Source organism: Myotis brandtii, unplaced genomic scaffold, assembly GCF_000412655.1.
Source record: "Myotis brandtii unplaced genomic scaffold, ASM41265v1 scaffold964, whole genome shotgun sequence".
NCBI classification, from domain to species: domain Eukaryota; kingdom Metazoa; phylum Chordata; class Mammalia; order Chiroptera; family Vespertilionidae; genus Myotis; species Myotis brandtii.
The window spans coordinates 328,066-341,680 of NW_005371989.1; positions in this window are offsets into that span (position 1 = coordinate 328,066).

The window sequence follows — 13,615 nt, forward strand, 5'->3', positions numbered from 1 at the left end:
AAAGAATCCCAGCCCTGGCCGGTTTGGCTCAGTGGATAGAGCATTGGCCTGTGGACTAAAAGGTCCCGGGTTCAATTCCTGTCAAGGGCACATGCACAGGTTGTGGGCTCGAGTGCGGGAGGCAATCAATTGGTGATTATCTCTCATCATGTATGTTTCTATCTCTCTCTCCCTTCCTCTTTGAAATCAATATAAGTATAATTTTTAGAAAACACAAAAAAGAATCCCAGAGCATTGGGCTCTGGTGGGAAGTTGGAACCCTGAAGCCCTGGCCTGGGTGCAAGGAATCTTCTCAGCTTAACCACAGGGTGCGAGATGTGTTCATTACATTCTAGAGAACTTTGAAATGTAAACTGCTAAGATATTTTAAGGTATTTGAACCCCTACTTTTAATAATATAAGAAAAACAATAAATTAGTATGCAAATTTTAGATGTAACTGGAAACTCTTAGCACCCCAGCTTTCTTGGGGTATAATTGCCTAATAAAGTTGTATTTAAAGATTGCAGCATGATGATTTGAAATATCTCACTATATACATATATACTGCACTGTATAATTAAAATTTGATGAGAGTAGATCTTAAGCATTCTCGCTACACACACACACACACACACACACACACACACACACACACACACACACACCAAAATTGATGGAGCTGTTAATTAACCTGAAAACTCATATGTCTCAGAGTTGGATGGCAAAACTGTTTTTGCCCTGTGTATTGAAATTTAGATGCCTACCTTACACAATATTTTTGAAATATTACTATTCCTCATTGCTTTTCTTATGTTAATCACCCTACTAAACAGGTTCACATTATTAATTGGTGATTCTGCAATGTATCCTAAGAACTCTTTCTTTGTAAAATACATTGCAAGTACAATACTAGTTACTGGGCTTCCTTCCTTTTCTTTTTTCTTCTTTTTCATTTTTTGCATATATTTTGAACAGTTCCCTTTTATCTCGTGAATAAGGAGGAAAAAGGTAATAAAATGGGGAGCCAAACACCTGCTATAATAGTTCTCTTCCTTTCTTTCTTAGTGGGAAAGGTTGCTGGAGCCTTATTTTCCATCCCACCCTCAGGCTTCACAATCCCATCCAACATAATTTTGAGCCAGGCAGATAGGTCTCCCTTTTATTAACTCACATTTTATTATTTTATTCATTCCCCAGCACACCCCCTACTCTTTGGCAACCATCAGCTTGTTCTCTATGTGTGTGGTTCTGGTTTTCTTTTATTTGTTTTGTACTTTTTGGATGCCAACGTAAATAAAATCACATGGTATTTGTCTTTCTCTGTTTTAGTTATTTCACGTAGCAAAATACACTCTGGGTCCATCCATGTTGTCGCAAATAGCAACATTTTATTCTTTTTTACAGCAGAGTAATATTTCATTGTATACTAGCATATGGAGCACTTCTTCTTTATTCATTTATCTATTGATGGATGCCTAAGTTGCTTCCATATCTTGGCCATTGTAAATAATGCTGCAATGATAACAGGGGTACATATATATTTTCAGATTAGTGTTTTAGTTTTCTTCAGATAAATTCCCCAAAGTGGAATTGCTGGGTCATATGGCAACTCTGTTTTTAACTTTTTGAGAAATCTCCATAGATTATGTAGTGGCTGCACCAAATTACAATCCTGCCAACAATGTACAAGAGTTCCCTTTTCTCCACATCCTCATCAGAATTTGTTTTTTGTTGATTTTCTTTAAGATAGTTATTCTGACAGGTGTGGTTTTGATTTGCATTTCCCTGGTGGTTAGTGATGTTGAGCATCTTTTCATATGTCTGCCATTTGTATGTGCTCTTCGGAGAAATATCTATTCAGGTCCTCTGCCCATTTTTAAATTGGATTGTTTGTTGTTGGCAAGTTGTCTAAGTGACTTACATATTTTGGATATTAACTCCTCATCAGATGTATTGTTTGCAGATATCTCCTCCCATTCAGTAGGTTATCTTTTCATTTTGTTGATTGCTTCCCTTGCTGTACCCTACCTTTTTAAGTTGTTGTAGTTCCATATGTTTATTTTTGCTTTTGTTGCATTTTGTTTGTCCAAGGGGACACATTCAAAAAAAATATTGCTGAGACTAATATCAAAGAGTTGACTCTCTGTTTTCTTCTAGAATTTTCATGGTTTTAGGTGTTACTTTTATTTAAGTTTTTAATCCACTTTAAGTTTATTTCTGCACATGGTGTAACAAAGTGATCAATTTATTTATTCATTTGCCTGTATCTGTCCCAACACAACTTATTGAAGAGACTGTCTTGCCTCCTTTGTCATAGATTAGTTGATCATGTAAGTGAGAATTTATTTCTGGGTTCTCTATTCTATTGCATTGATCTATAGATCTGGTTTCATGCCAGTACCACACTGTTTTGATTATTCTATCTTTGTAGTATGGTTTAAAATCAGGAAGCATGATACCTCCCACTTTGCTCTTTCTCCAGATTTCTTTGGCTATTCAGGGTCTTTTCTGGTTCCATTTAAATTTTAGGTTTAGTTGTTTTACTTCTGAGAAGAATGCTAGTGATAATTTAATAGGGATTGCATTGAATCAATATATTGCTTTTGGTAATAAAAATATTTTAATGATATTAATCCTTCCAGTCCATGAGCACAGTATACCTTCCATTTATTTGTATCCTCTTCAATTTTCTTCTTCAGTGTCTTATATTTTTTAGGGAGGTCTTTCACCCTTTTGGTTATATTTATTCCTAGATATTTTATGTTTATTGATGTAATTGTAAATGAGAGTGTTTTCATATTTTTTCTTCTGATAACTTATTATAGATATATAGAAACACAACAGATGTCTGTATATTGATTTTGTATTCTGCAACATTACTGAATTCACTTATTAGGTCTAATAGTTTTTTGGTAATGTCTTTAAGGTTTTCTATATGTAGTATCATGTCATCTGCACATAGTGACAGTTTTACTTCTTCCTTTCTAATTTAGATGCCTTTCATTATTCTTTCTTGTCTGATTGCTGTGACTAGGACTGCCATTCCAGTGTTGCATGGAAGTGGTGATAAGTGGGCATCCTTGTCATGTTCCTGACCTTAGAGGTCAAGCTTTCTGTTGTTCACCATTGAGTATGATATTAGCTATGGATTTGTCACATGCAGAGCTTATTATGTTGAGGTATGTTTGTTCCGTACCCACTTCGTTGAGAGTTTTTATTATAAAATGATGTTGAATTTTGTCAAGTCATGTTTTAAACTATTGAGGTTATCATATAATTTTAAATTATTTTTATTTTCCAATTACAGTTATCATATAATACTATATTCGCTTCATATGTACCACATAGTTATTACACATTTTTTAAAAATGATTTTAGAGAAGAAGGAAAGGAAAGAGAGAAACATCAATGTGAGAGAGATACACTGATTGGTTGCCTCCCATATGCACCCCCATTGAGGCTCGAACCCACAACGTAGGTATGTGCCCTGATCAGGAATCAAATTGGTGACTTTCTGGTGCACAGGATGATGCTCCAACCAACTGAGCCACACTGGCCAGGACTATCATATGATTTTTATCCTTCATTTTGTTCATGTGAGACACCACATTGATTCAGTTATAGAGGTTAAAACATTTTTACATCCATGAAATAAATCCCACTTGGTCACCGTGTATAATCCTTTTAATGTATTGTTGAATACAGTTTGCTAATATTTTATTGAGAATTTTTGTATCTATGTTCATCAAGGATATTGGCCTGTGATTTTCTTTATGTATAATATCTGTCTGGTGTTGGTATTGGTAAAGCTGGCTTCGTGACATGAGTTTGGCAGCATTCCTTCCTCTTTAATTTTTTGAAATATTTTTTAAGAAGGACAGGTATTAATTCTTAATGTTTGGCAGAATTCACCTGTGAAGTCATCTAGTCCTAGACTTTAATTAGTTGAGATATTTTTAAAATCATTGCTTCAAGTTTCATTGCTAATAATCGGGCTTTTTATATTTTTTATTTCTTTCTGGTTCAATCTTGAAAGATTACATGTTTTCAGGAATTATCCATTTCTCTTAGATTGTCAAGTTTGTTGGCATATAATTATTCACAGTATTCTTTAATAATTATTTTTATTTCTTTGGTATTACTTATAACTTGTCCTCTTTCATTTATGATTTTACTTATATGGGGTCTCTCTCTTTTGTATGAATTTGGCTAAGATTTTGCCCAATTTTTAAAATCTTTTTTCAAGAACCAGCTCTTAGTTTTATTGATCTTTTCTATTGTTTTTAAATTTTCTATTTTGTTCATTTCTGCTCGGATATTAATTGTTTCCTTCCTTCTCTTTTACTTTGGGATTTGTTTGTTCTTTTTTCCTGGTTTCTTTAGGTGTAAAATTAAATTGTTTTATTTGTAATTTTCATTGTTTCTTTGGCTAAGCCTCTATAGCTAAACCCCTGTGTTTTGAAAAAGTTGTGTTTTCCTTCTCATTTGTCTCAAGGTAGTTTGTGATTTTCTCTTTGATCTATTGGTTGTTTATTAGCATGTTGTTTAATCTCCACATACCAGGTATTTGTGTGTTTTTTCTAGTTTTCTTTCTGTAGTTTATTTCTAGTTTCAAATAAACTACAGAAAAGATTATTGACATGATTTCAATCTTGAATTTATTAAGGCTTGTGTTGTAGCCTGTGACATTCTTTTTCTTTCTCATATTTTCTTATTTCTGGTCATGGCTTTTCATTTCCTGCTTAACGAAAAGCCTTTAATGTTTCTGCTTAAATAATACACTTTAACATTTATTAAATATTTATTTATTTATTTATTTATTTATTTATTTCAGAGAGGAAGGGAGAGGTAGAGAGAGAATCATTGATTGGCTGCCTCCTGCACTGCCCTACACTGGGGGTTGAGCCCGCAACCCGGGCATGTGCCCTTGACCAGAATCAAACCCAGGACCCTTCAGTCCACAAGCCGACGCTCTATCCACTGAGCCAAACTGGCTAGGGCAACTATTCTAATATTTTTTATTTTTGCTGTTCTGATTGGTTGATTTCTATTAGTCCATCTTCCAGGTCACTAATTTGTTCTTCTGCATTATAAAATCTGTTATTGATTCCTTCTAATGTATTTTTTTCATTTTAGTTATTGTATTCTTCAGCTCTGCTTCATTCTTTATTAGTCTTTCTTTTTGTTGAAGTTTTTCTACATTCCCTATTTTACTCTTAAGTCTTATGAGTATCCTTATGACCATTTTTAAAAATTCTTTATCAGACAAATTACTTATCTTAATTTCAATAGGGGTGTTTTTCTTTTTCTGTGAATTTTTCTTGTGCCTTTATTTGAGTTATTCTGTCTTTTCATTTTGATGGACTTCCTATGTTTCTATGAATTATACAAAATATCTATTTATCTCAGTCTCAGAAGAATGGCCTTATGTAGAAGCCACCTCTGTGTAACTGCGTGTGCTGGGTGGTTTTGGCAGGCTGATTGAACCCAGGCATGCACCTAGGGTTCTGACATGCCAGGCTAAAGCAGCTGCAAGCAGAAATTCCAGGTGTGTGTGTGATGACGCCCTGTGGATCCTGCTTGCTGCCTTTGTTCAAAGCTGAACTGGGCTCTGGGAAGTGAGGCTGGGAACACACTGTGGTGATCTTGCATGCAGGCCAGAGCGTCCAGATAGAGCTCCCACCCAACCTATAAAAGGTGGAGGGGGATATACCATAAACAGTGGCAACCACCAGAACCTTTAATCTCAGAAACCCCATGGTTTCCCAGCCTTCTCTAATCTTTTTTCTCATTGGCTGTTTAAAAGCTGTTCAATCAAGACTGATGAATCTCAGAGGGAAGGGGATGGGAGGTGATTAGTCAAGGAATTTATATGCATACATGTGTTACCTATGGACACAGACAACAAATAGGGTGGTGAAGGCCTGGGGTAAGGCAGGATCCAGGTAAAGTGAGACAATGGGGGGAGAGGGGGGAAAGAGGGACATCTGTAATACTCTCAACAATAAAGAGTTTTAAAAAAAATTAAAGCTGTTCAGTCAGCCTTCAGTTGTCTCTCTGGAATAACTGTTCTACATAAAGGTGTACATTTCAATGTGCTCATGGGAGAGGGTGAGTTCTTTTTTTTAAAATATATTTTATTGCCCTGACAGGTTTGGCTCAGTGGATAGAGCGTCAGCCTGCGGACTCAAAGGTCCCAGGTTCGATTCCGGTCAAGGGCATGTACCCTGGTTGCGGGCATATCCCCAGTAGGTGTGCCCGCAACCAAGGTACATGCCCTTGACCAGAATCGAACCTGGGACCCTTCAGTCCACAAGCCAGCGCTCTATCCACTGAGCCAAACCAGCTAGGGCGAGAGGGTGAGTTCTTTGTCTTCCTAGTGCTGCCATCATGGACCTCTCTATCCTTCTTCCTCTTAGTTTCTCCTGGGAGGAGATAGCCATTGTCCTCATATCCTAGGTAAGCACTAACACAAAATAGTCATGGGACAGCTGTGATTGTTGCAGCTGAAGAGCACGTGTCCATGACATGGGTCCTGCCACTGCTTCTCCCACTCTCTCAGCTCACAGCCCCCAGGTGGGCCACGGAGAAATTTTCCAGATTAGGGCAGATGTGGATCTCTAAGATGTTTGCCAGTAGGCAGACACCGAGCAGGCTTGAGCTTGGGAAATGGACCTGGAAACGGACGCAGCACTACCACGGAAAGGCATGAAGCTGATGCCTATGAATTAGTTAGATTCCACGGGGGAAGAACTGTGGGCTACACCTTTATGTTTCAAAACCACAGCATTTCTACATAACTGTACAGGGAACATGATTTAAACCCAAAGACAGACCTGGGAGCCCTCTCACTTTGCTCCAAATTATGTGCCTGAGATGAGGGCAGCTGAAACCCTAGAGCAGCGGTGCTCAACCTGTGGGTCGCGACCCTTTAGGCGGTCGAACGACCCTTTCACAGGGGTCGCCTAAGACCATCCTGCATATCAGATATTTACATTACGATTCATAACAGTAGCAACATTACAGTTATGAAGTAGCAGCGAAAATAATTTTATGGTTGGGTCACAACATGAGGAACTGTATTTAAAGGGCCAGAAGGTTGAGAACCACTGCCCTAGAGGGTGGTTTCTTAGTCAAGACAGAGTAGCAAGAAAAGCCTGTTGGGGCCCGAGTCCTTCTTTTTAGTCCCCTTTCTCTGTAAGAAGAATCACAAGTTGGAAGGAAGAAATGCTGCACACATAAAAATCAAGGTTCAAGAGAATTTAACATGTTCCTGAAATATAAAAGAACTTTTGTTATCTATTAATTATTTTGAATATACATGCATACTATTTTAAGTGTAGTTGTGAGTTTTCACAAATACATAGTAACAGTGCCATTAAAAGGTGGAGAATACTCCATCGCCCCAAAAGGCCACTCTTGTGATGCCCATTTCTGTAGGGAGCGGCTATAGGGTTTAGCCTCGGACTGACCTGTTGGCAAAGCCACAAATAAGTCCCAGCTTAGAGGGCACAGCCCTCTTAGCATAATTAAGCTTGACCTTATGATGCTCCTCTGGTAGCTAATGGACTGTGGGAGGTGCAGCCAGTGCTGCCAAAACAAGTGAAACTCACAAGAACATTGTAACTATGTTGACCACTACCTTGTTTACCTCTGACTATAAAATAAAGGCTCAGCTTGCGTCTGGATCTCTCTCTGTGGCCTCAGCCAGGCACAGGAAGATCTACCTAGACCCAGCTTATTCTCTTTGCCTGTCTTTTCTACATCCTTCCTGCCCCGGCTCTCTGAACCCTTGACTGTGCTGGCACGGTACACATTTCTACTAACCCCCTCCAAAACATAAGTAAGCACTTTTAAAAATATGGAAATGATTGCATTTCTGTTGCTCCTTATTAAAACTCAAAGCAGTTGCTTTTTTTTGACCCTCTCTATAAGATGTGCTAGAAGTCCAAGAATATAGAAATGTACCTGTGACCAGGAAATGGGCTATGGGTCTTTGTGGATCCCTAAGACAAAAATCTTCCAGCTACTCCTGCTATAGAAAGACATTAACATTTTTTCCATATCTCCTTTTACACTACCTTAAGATATTACTCAAATTGATATCATCTGTCTGCAGTTCACCTCAATTATTCCTTGGATGATTGCTTTCTAAATACCCTTACCTCTTTTGGGGATTTTTAGCGAGAAATCACACTGGGCATGCCTAGTTATCACCTTACTCAGAGAATAATAAACTCAGGATGGGTTAGAATAGTGCAGGTGAATGTAACTTTCTCTAATTGGGAGGAACTGCATAGTTTAATGGGATATATATTGCATCAGTCTAAATAGCAGCACAAAAAAAATGCCAATTACATTAAAAATCTTTAATTGAACATATATTAAAATCCTCTTAAATGATGTTAAACACAAAAAGATACCACAAGTATCTGTGGCTCAAATCAGGGGCGATCTTGAGTCTCACGTAACCATCTTGAAACGCATCGTCACATATCATATACAGAAAAGAGTTAACTGTAAAAATGAACCATGTGTATATAGCTATCTTTATCGGGAATCTTTTCTGTTAATCACAGGAAAGGCGGACTTTACGTATTTCTGCCCTCTATTTACTTGCACAGCCAAACAATTCCTAAAACTGTGGACTAGACTGTGATGAGAAAACAGCTATTTTAAGTTGCTGCCCTGGCATATTACAGTGTGATAACCCGCCCACACCCAATGTCTCCAAACTTAGATAAAGACCTGAGGTTAGGCTCCCACCCCAAGTTACCGTTTTGCTTTGGCGGGGGGGCACTGATTTAAAAAACTCCTCCCCAACTATCTAATAAGTAATGGTGCTTGCTAGGCTGCTCTCTGTCTCCTGCTTGCTGATGACTTAGGTGTCAGGACTGCTTCCCCCCCTCACCTCCCAACCTCCCGTTCATTGCGCCTCCCACACACACCTTTGTTTCTGGTATCTGTAAGTAATAAATCTTGTAACTATACTTCTGTGAGTGTACTACACCGCGCCTTTCATCAGAATGACCCTGGAGTTTTACTTCCACAATGTGGGAGATGGGATGCTACGGAAAGCTACCTGATGCCCCTGTGTGGCTGGCTTGTGCTTTTTCATTCAGCAAGTCATAATCTGGCTACTGTGAACTTAATACACAAGTTCTGGCTTGTCAGCACAGGGGTAGATAGATTTCACTAAAATAATCCAGGCAGTTACTGAACAAATAAGCAAATTGTAATAAAAATCCCCAGAAGTAAGGGGTCCAGTGCCTAGAGTTACTGCAATATATTATCTAAAATGTCTAGTTTTTAACAAAAGATAAAAGTAGGAACCATAAGAAGAAAGTAGGAACCATAATGTAAGGGGGGAATGCAATTAGAAAATGACTCAATTCTTAAAGGGAAACGGCAGTGAAATTAACATGTGACACCTCAGCAAAAAATACAAGGAGGTCAGAAAGCAGAGGGTAACATGTTCAACCCGTATTGTGTGTGTGTGTGGAATATAACAATCCTATATTCACTAAAACTATCTTGTTAAAAATGAAGGCCAAATTAAGACCTTCCAAGAGCAATAAAAACTGAGAGGGTATATTGGGTTACTGGAAAAATTCTTCAGGCTGAAAGTAGGGGACTCCCGATGGAAATTCATATCCAGGTAAAGAAACAAAAACACCGTTAGCCCTAGCCAGTTTGGCTCAGTGGATAGAGCGTTGCGGACTGAAGGGGCCCAGGTTCCATTCAGTTGTAGGCTTGATCCCCAGCCAGCGGGCGGAGGTGCCTAAGGGAGACAACCAAGACACATGGATGTTTGTCTCTGTCTTTCCTCCTCCATTATACTTTCTGAAAAATCAATGGAAAAATATTCTCTGGTGAGAATTTAAAACACCATACCTATATCAGTGATTATATAATTATGAAAGAATCCGTACACATTTCCTCCTTTTTTCTTTTAACTGATGCTAAAGGAAATGTATAAAATAGTATGTATGTAGTGTGCTGTTGCCAGTACCATAATATATGGATATACCGTATGTGTGAACTATGTTTGCCATTAAAAGCAAAAAGGAGCCCTGACCGGTTTGGCTCAGTGGATGGAGCGTCGGCCTGTGGATGCAGGGGTCCCGGGTTCGATTCCGGTCAGGGGCATGTGCCTTGGTTGCGGGCATGTACCCAGTGGGGCGTGTGCGGGGGGCAGCTGATCAATGTTTCTAATTCCCTCTCACTCTCCTTCTCCCTTTCTCTCTGTAAAAAAAAATAATAAAATATATATGTATGTATGTAATGTGCTGTTGCCAGTACCATAATATATGGATATACAATATGTGTGAACTATGTTTGCCATTAAAAGCACAAAGGAGCCCTGACTGGTTTGGCTCAGTGGATGGAGCTTTGGCCTGTGGATGCAGGGGTCCCGGGCACGTACCCAGTGGGGCGTGTGCGGGGGGCAGCTGATGGATGTTTCTAACTCCCTCTCACTCTTCTTCTCCCGTGCTCTCTGTAAAAAAAATCAATAAAATATATATTTTAAAGATGCAGGGGTCCCGGGTTCGATTCCGGTCAGGGGCATGTGCCTTGGTTGCGGGCATGTACCCAGTGGGGCGTGTGCGGGGGGCAGCTGATCAATGTTTCTAATTCCCTCTCACTCTCCTTCTCCCTTTCTCTCTGTAAAAAAAAATAATAAAATATATATTTTAAATAAATAAAAATAAAAGCACAAAGGAAATGGAGGAAGCAGAACTGTATTGAGCTAATAAAATGACTACAGATGGTAAGTGTAAGAAAAATTTTATTTGGCTATATCATAAATAGATATAATCTGCATAACAATAATACCACAAAACTTGCTAAGGGGAATAGACAAGAGTACCATTTCCATATATCATTGGAATTAAGCTTGTATGGGTCTGAGGCTCATTTTAATAAATTAAGAAGTGCATGTTGAACAGAGCCACCTCTAAAAAAGAATAAGTTTAAAGGTATGGTGAAAAAGTAATTTAAAAATTAAAATGCTGCGTTCAAAAATCTTCACTTTAATGCAAAAGAAAGCTAAAAAGAAGTACTAGAGAACTAAAACCAACATGGGCTATAGAAACAAAAAGGAAAGTGACAGGAAGGAGGTAAAAAACCTGCACTCAGAAAATTGTAAGACATTAGAAAGAAACTGAATAAGATACAAATAAATGGAAGCATATACCATGCCCATGGATAGGAAGAATTAAAATATCCATACTACCCAAAGTAACCTATAGATTTAATGCAATCTCAATAAAATACCAATGGCTTTTTTCCCCCCACAGAACTGGAATAAATAATCATAAAATTTATTTGGAACTACAAAAGACCCCAAATAGCCACAACAAGGGAAGCATATACCATGCTCGTGGATAGGAAGAATTAAAATATTCATACTACCCAAAGTAACCTATAGATTTAATGCAATCTCAATAAAATACCAATGGCTTTTTTCCCCCCACAGAACTGGAATAAATAATCATAAAATTTATTTGGAACTACAAAAGACCCCAAATAGCCACAACAATCTTGAGAAAGAAGAACAAAATCGGACAGATTATGTGATCTGGTATCAAAGTATTCTACAAGGCTATAGTAATCAAAACAGCATGGTACTGGCATAAAAACAGTGACATAGATCAATGGAATAGAATAGAGAGCCCAGAAATTAAATCCATGGTCAATTAATCTATGACAAAGAAGGCAAAGATAGCCAATTCAATAAATGGTGTTGGGAAAACTGGACAGGTACATGCAAAAAATAATGAAACTAGACCACTTTTTCACACCATATACAAGAATAAACTCAAAATGGAGTAAAGAGCCCGGCCACTGTGGCTCAGTGGTTGAGCATTGACCTATGAACCAGGAGGTCATGGTTCAATTCCCAGTCAGGGCACATACCCGGATTATGGGCTTAATCCCCAGTAGGGGGTGGGAGAGTGCAGGAGGCAGCCGATCAATGATTCTCTCTCATCATTGATGTTTCTTTCTTCTTCTTCTTCTTCTTTTTTAAATATATGTTTTTATTTATTTCAGAGAGAAAGGGAGAGAGAAATAGAGATAGAAACAATGGTAAGAAAAAGAAAAGGACACTGGATGTTGCTTCTCCTGTGCATGTGCAGTGGCTGCCTTGTGAGAATAAGAACCTTCCTCCTGTCAGGAAGACTGTTACCTGCTGCTATTCCTTTTGTTTCCCACTCTTCCACGTGTGCTGCACATCTAAACGTATGGGAATAAAACCTTTGAACAGGAAAATCAACTATGGGGTTTGTGGAATGTTGACACAAAGGACTTGCAGCCATTTTTATGATAAAAAGATATTGAAAACTTCTCATACATCTTTTTATTAGTCAACTAGAGGCCTGGTGCACAAATTTGTGCATCAGTGGGGTCCCGTAGCCTGGCCTGTGGGGTCAGGCTGAAACTGGCTTTCCAACATCCCCCGAGGGGTCTCAGATTGTGAGAGGGACCCCAAGGGTGCATGATTGGGGCCGGGGAGGGATGCGGGAGGTTGGCCAGCCAGGGAGGGACCACCGGAGGGCTTCAGGGCATGTCCAGCCCATCTCCCTCAGTCCTGATCTGCTGGACCCCAGCAGCAAGCTAACCTACCAGTCGGAGCATCTGCCCCCTCGTGGTCCGTGCATGTCATAGCAACTGGTTGACCGTGACTCTCTGCCCCCTGGTGATCAGTGCAAGTCATAGCAAGCAGTTGAGTGGCCTTAGCATGTCATTAGCATATTACGCTTTGATTGGTTGAATGGCCAACCAGACAACTGGACACTTAGCCTATTAGGCTTTTATTATATAGGATTAGGATATTTCTCAAAATGATACCACCACTCTACAGCTCACCTCCGTTATAACATAGATGACTGCCTCTAAGCATGCTTACCTCTTTCTGGTTTTCCACTGGGGATTCACAGTAGGGTTGCATAGATATCACCCTACACATAGAATAAACTCAGGATAGGGTAGAATGGGGCAGATGGATGTAGGTGTTCCCTAAATGGGAGGGACTCCATGGTTTAATAATGGATATATTGTGTCAGTGTGTACAGCAGCAAATGAAAATGTCAAATACTATATAATATTTTAAACATTTGAAGGTAAATTCAAATTCTCTCAATAATATTAAACACAAAAAGACACAACCAATATTTGTGGCCCCAATCAATAGGAAGTTCCAGATACAATGCCGAAACTCATGATTATGTGTTTGTTTGTTTTTAAATCTTCAACTTGGGGATATTTTTTAAATTGATTTTTAGAGAGAGTGGAAGATTCTCAATAACATTAAACACAAAAAGACACAACCAATATTTGTGGCCCTAATCAATAGGAAGTTCCAGATGACAATGCCAAAACTCATAATTATGTGTTTGTTTGTTTTTTAAATCTTCAACTTGGAGATATTTTTTAAATTGATTTTTAGAGAGAGTTGAAGAGAGAGGGAAATACAGAGAGAAATATAGATGTGAGAGAAACACATCGATTGGTTGCCTCCTGCATGAATTCTGACCAGGGCCCGGGTTGGAGAGGAGCCTGAAACCGAGGTACATGCCCTTGACTAGAATTGAACCCTGGACTTTTTGGTCCACAGGCCGATGCTCTATTCA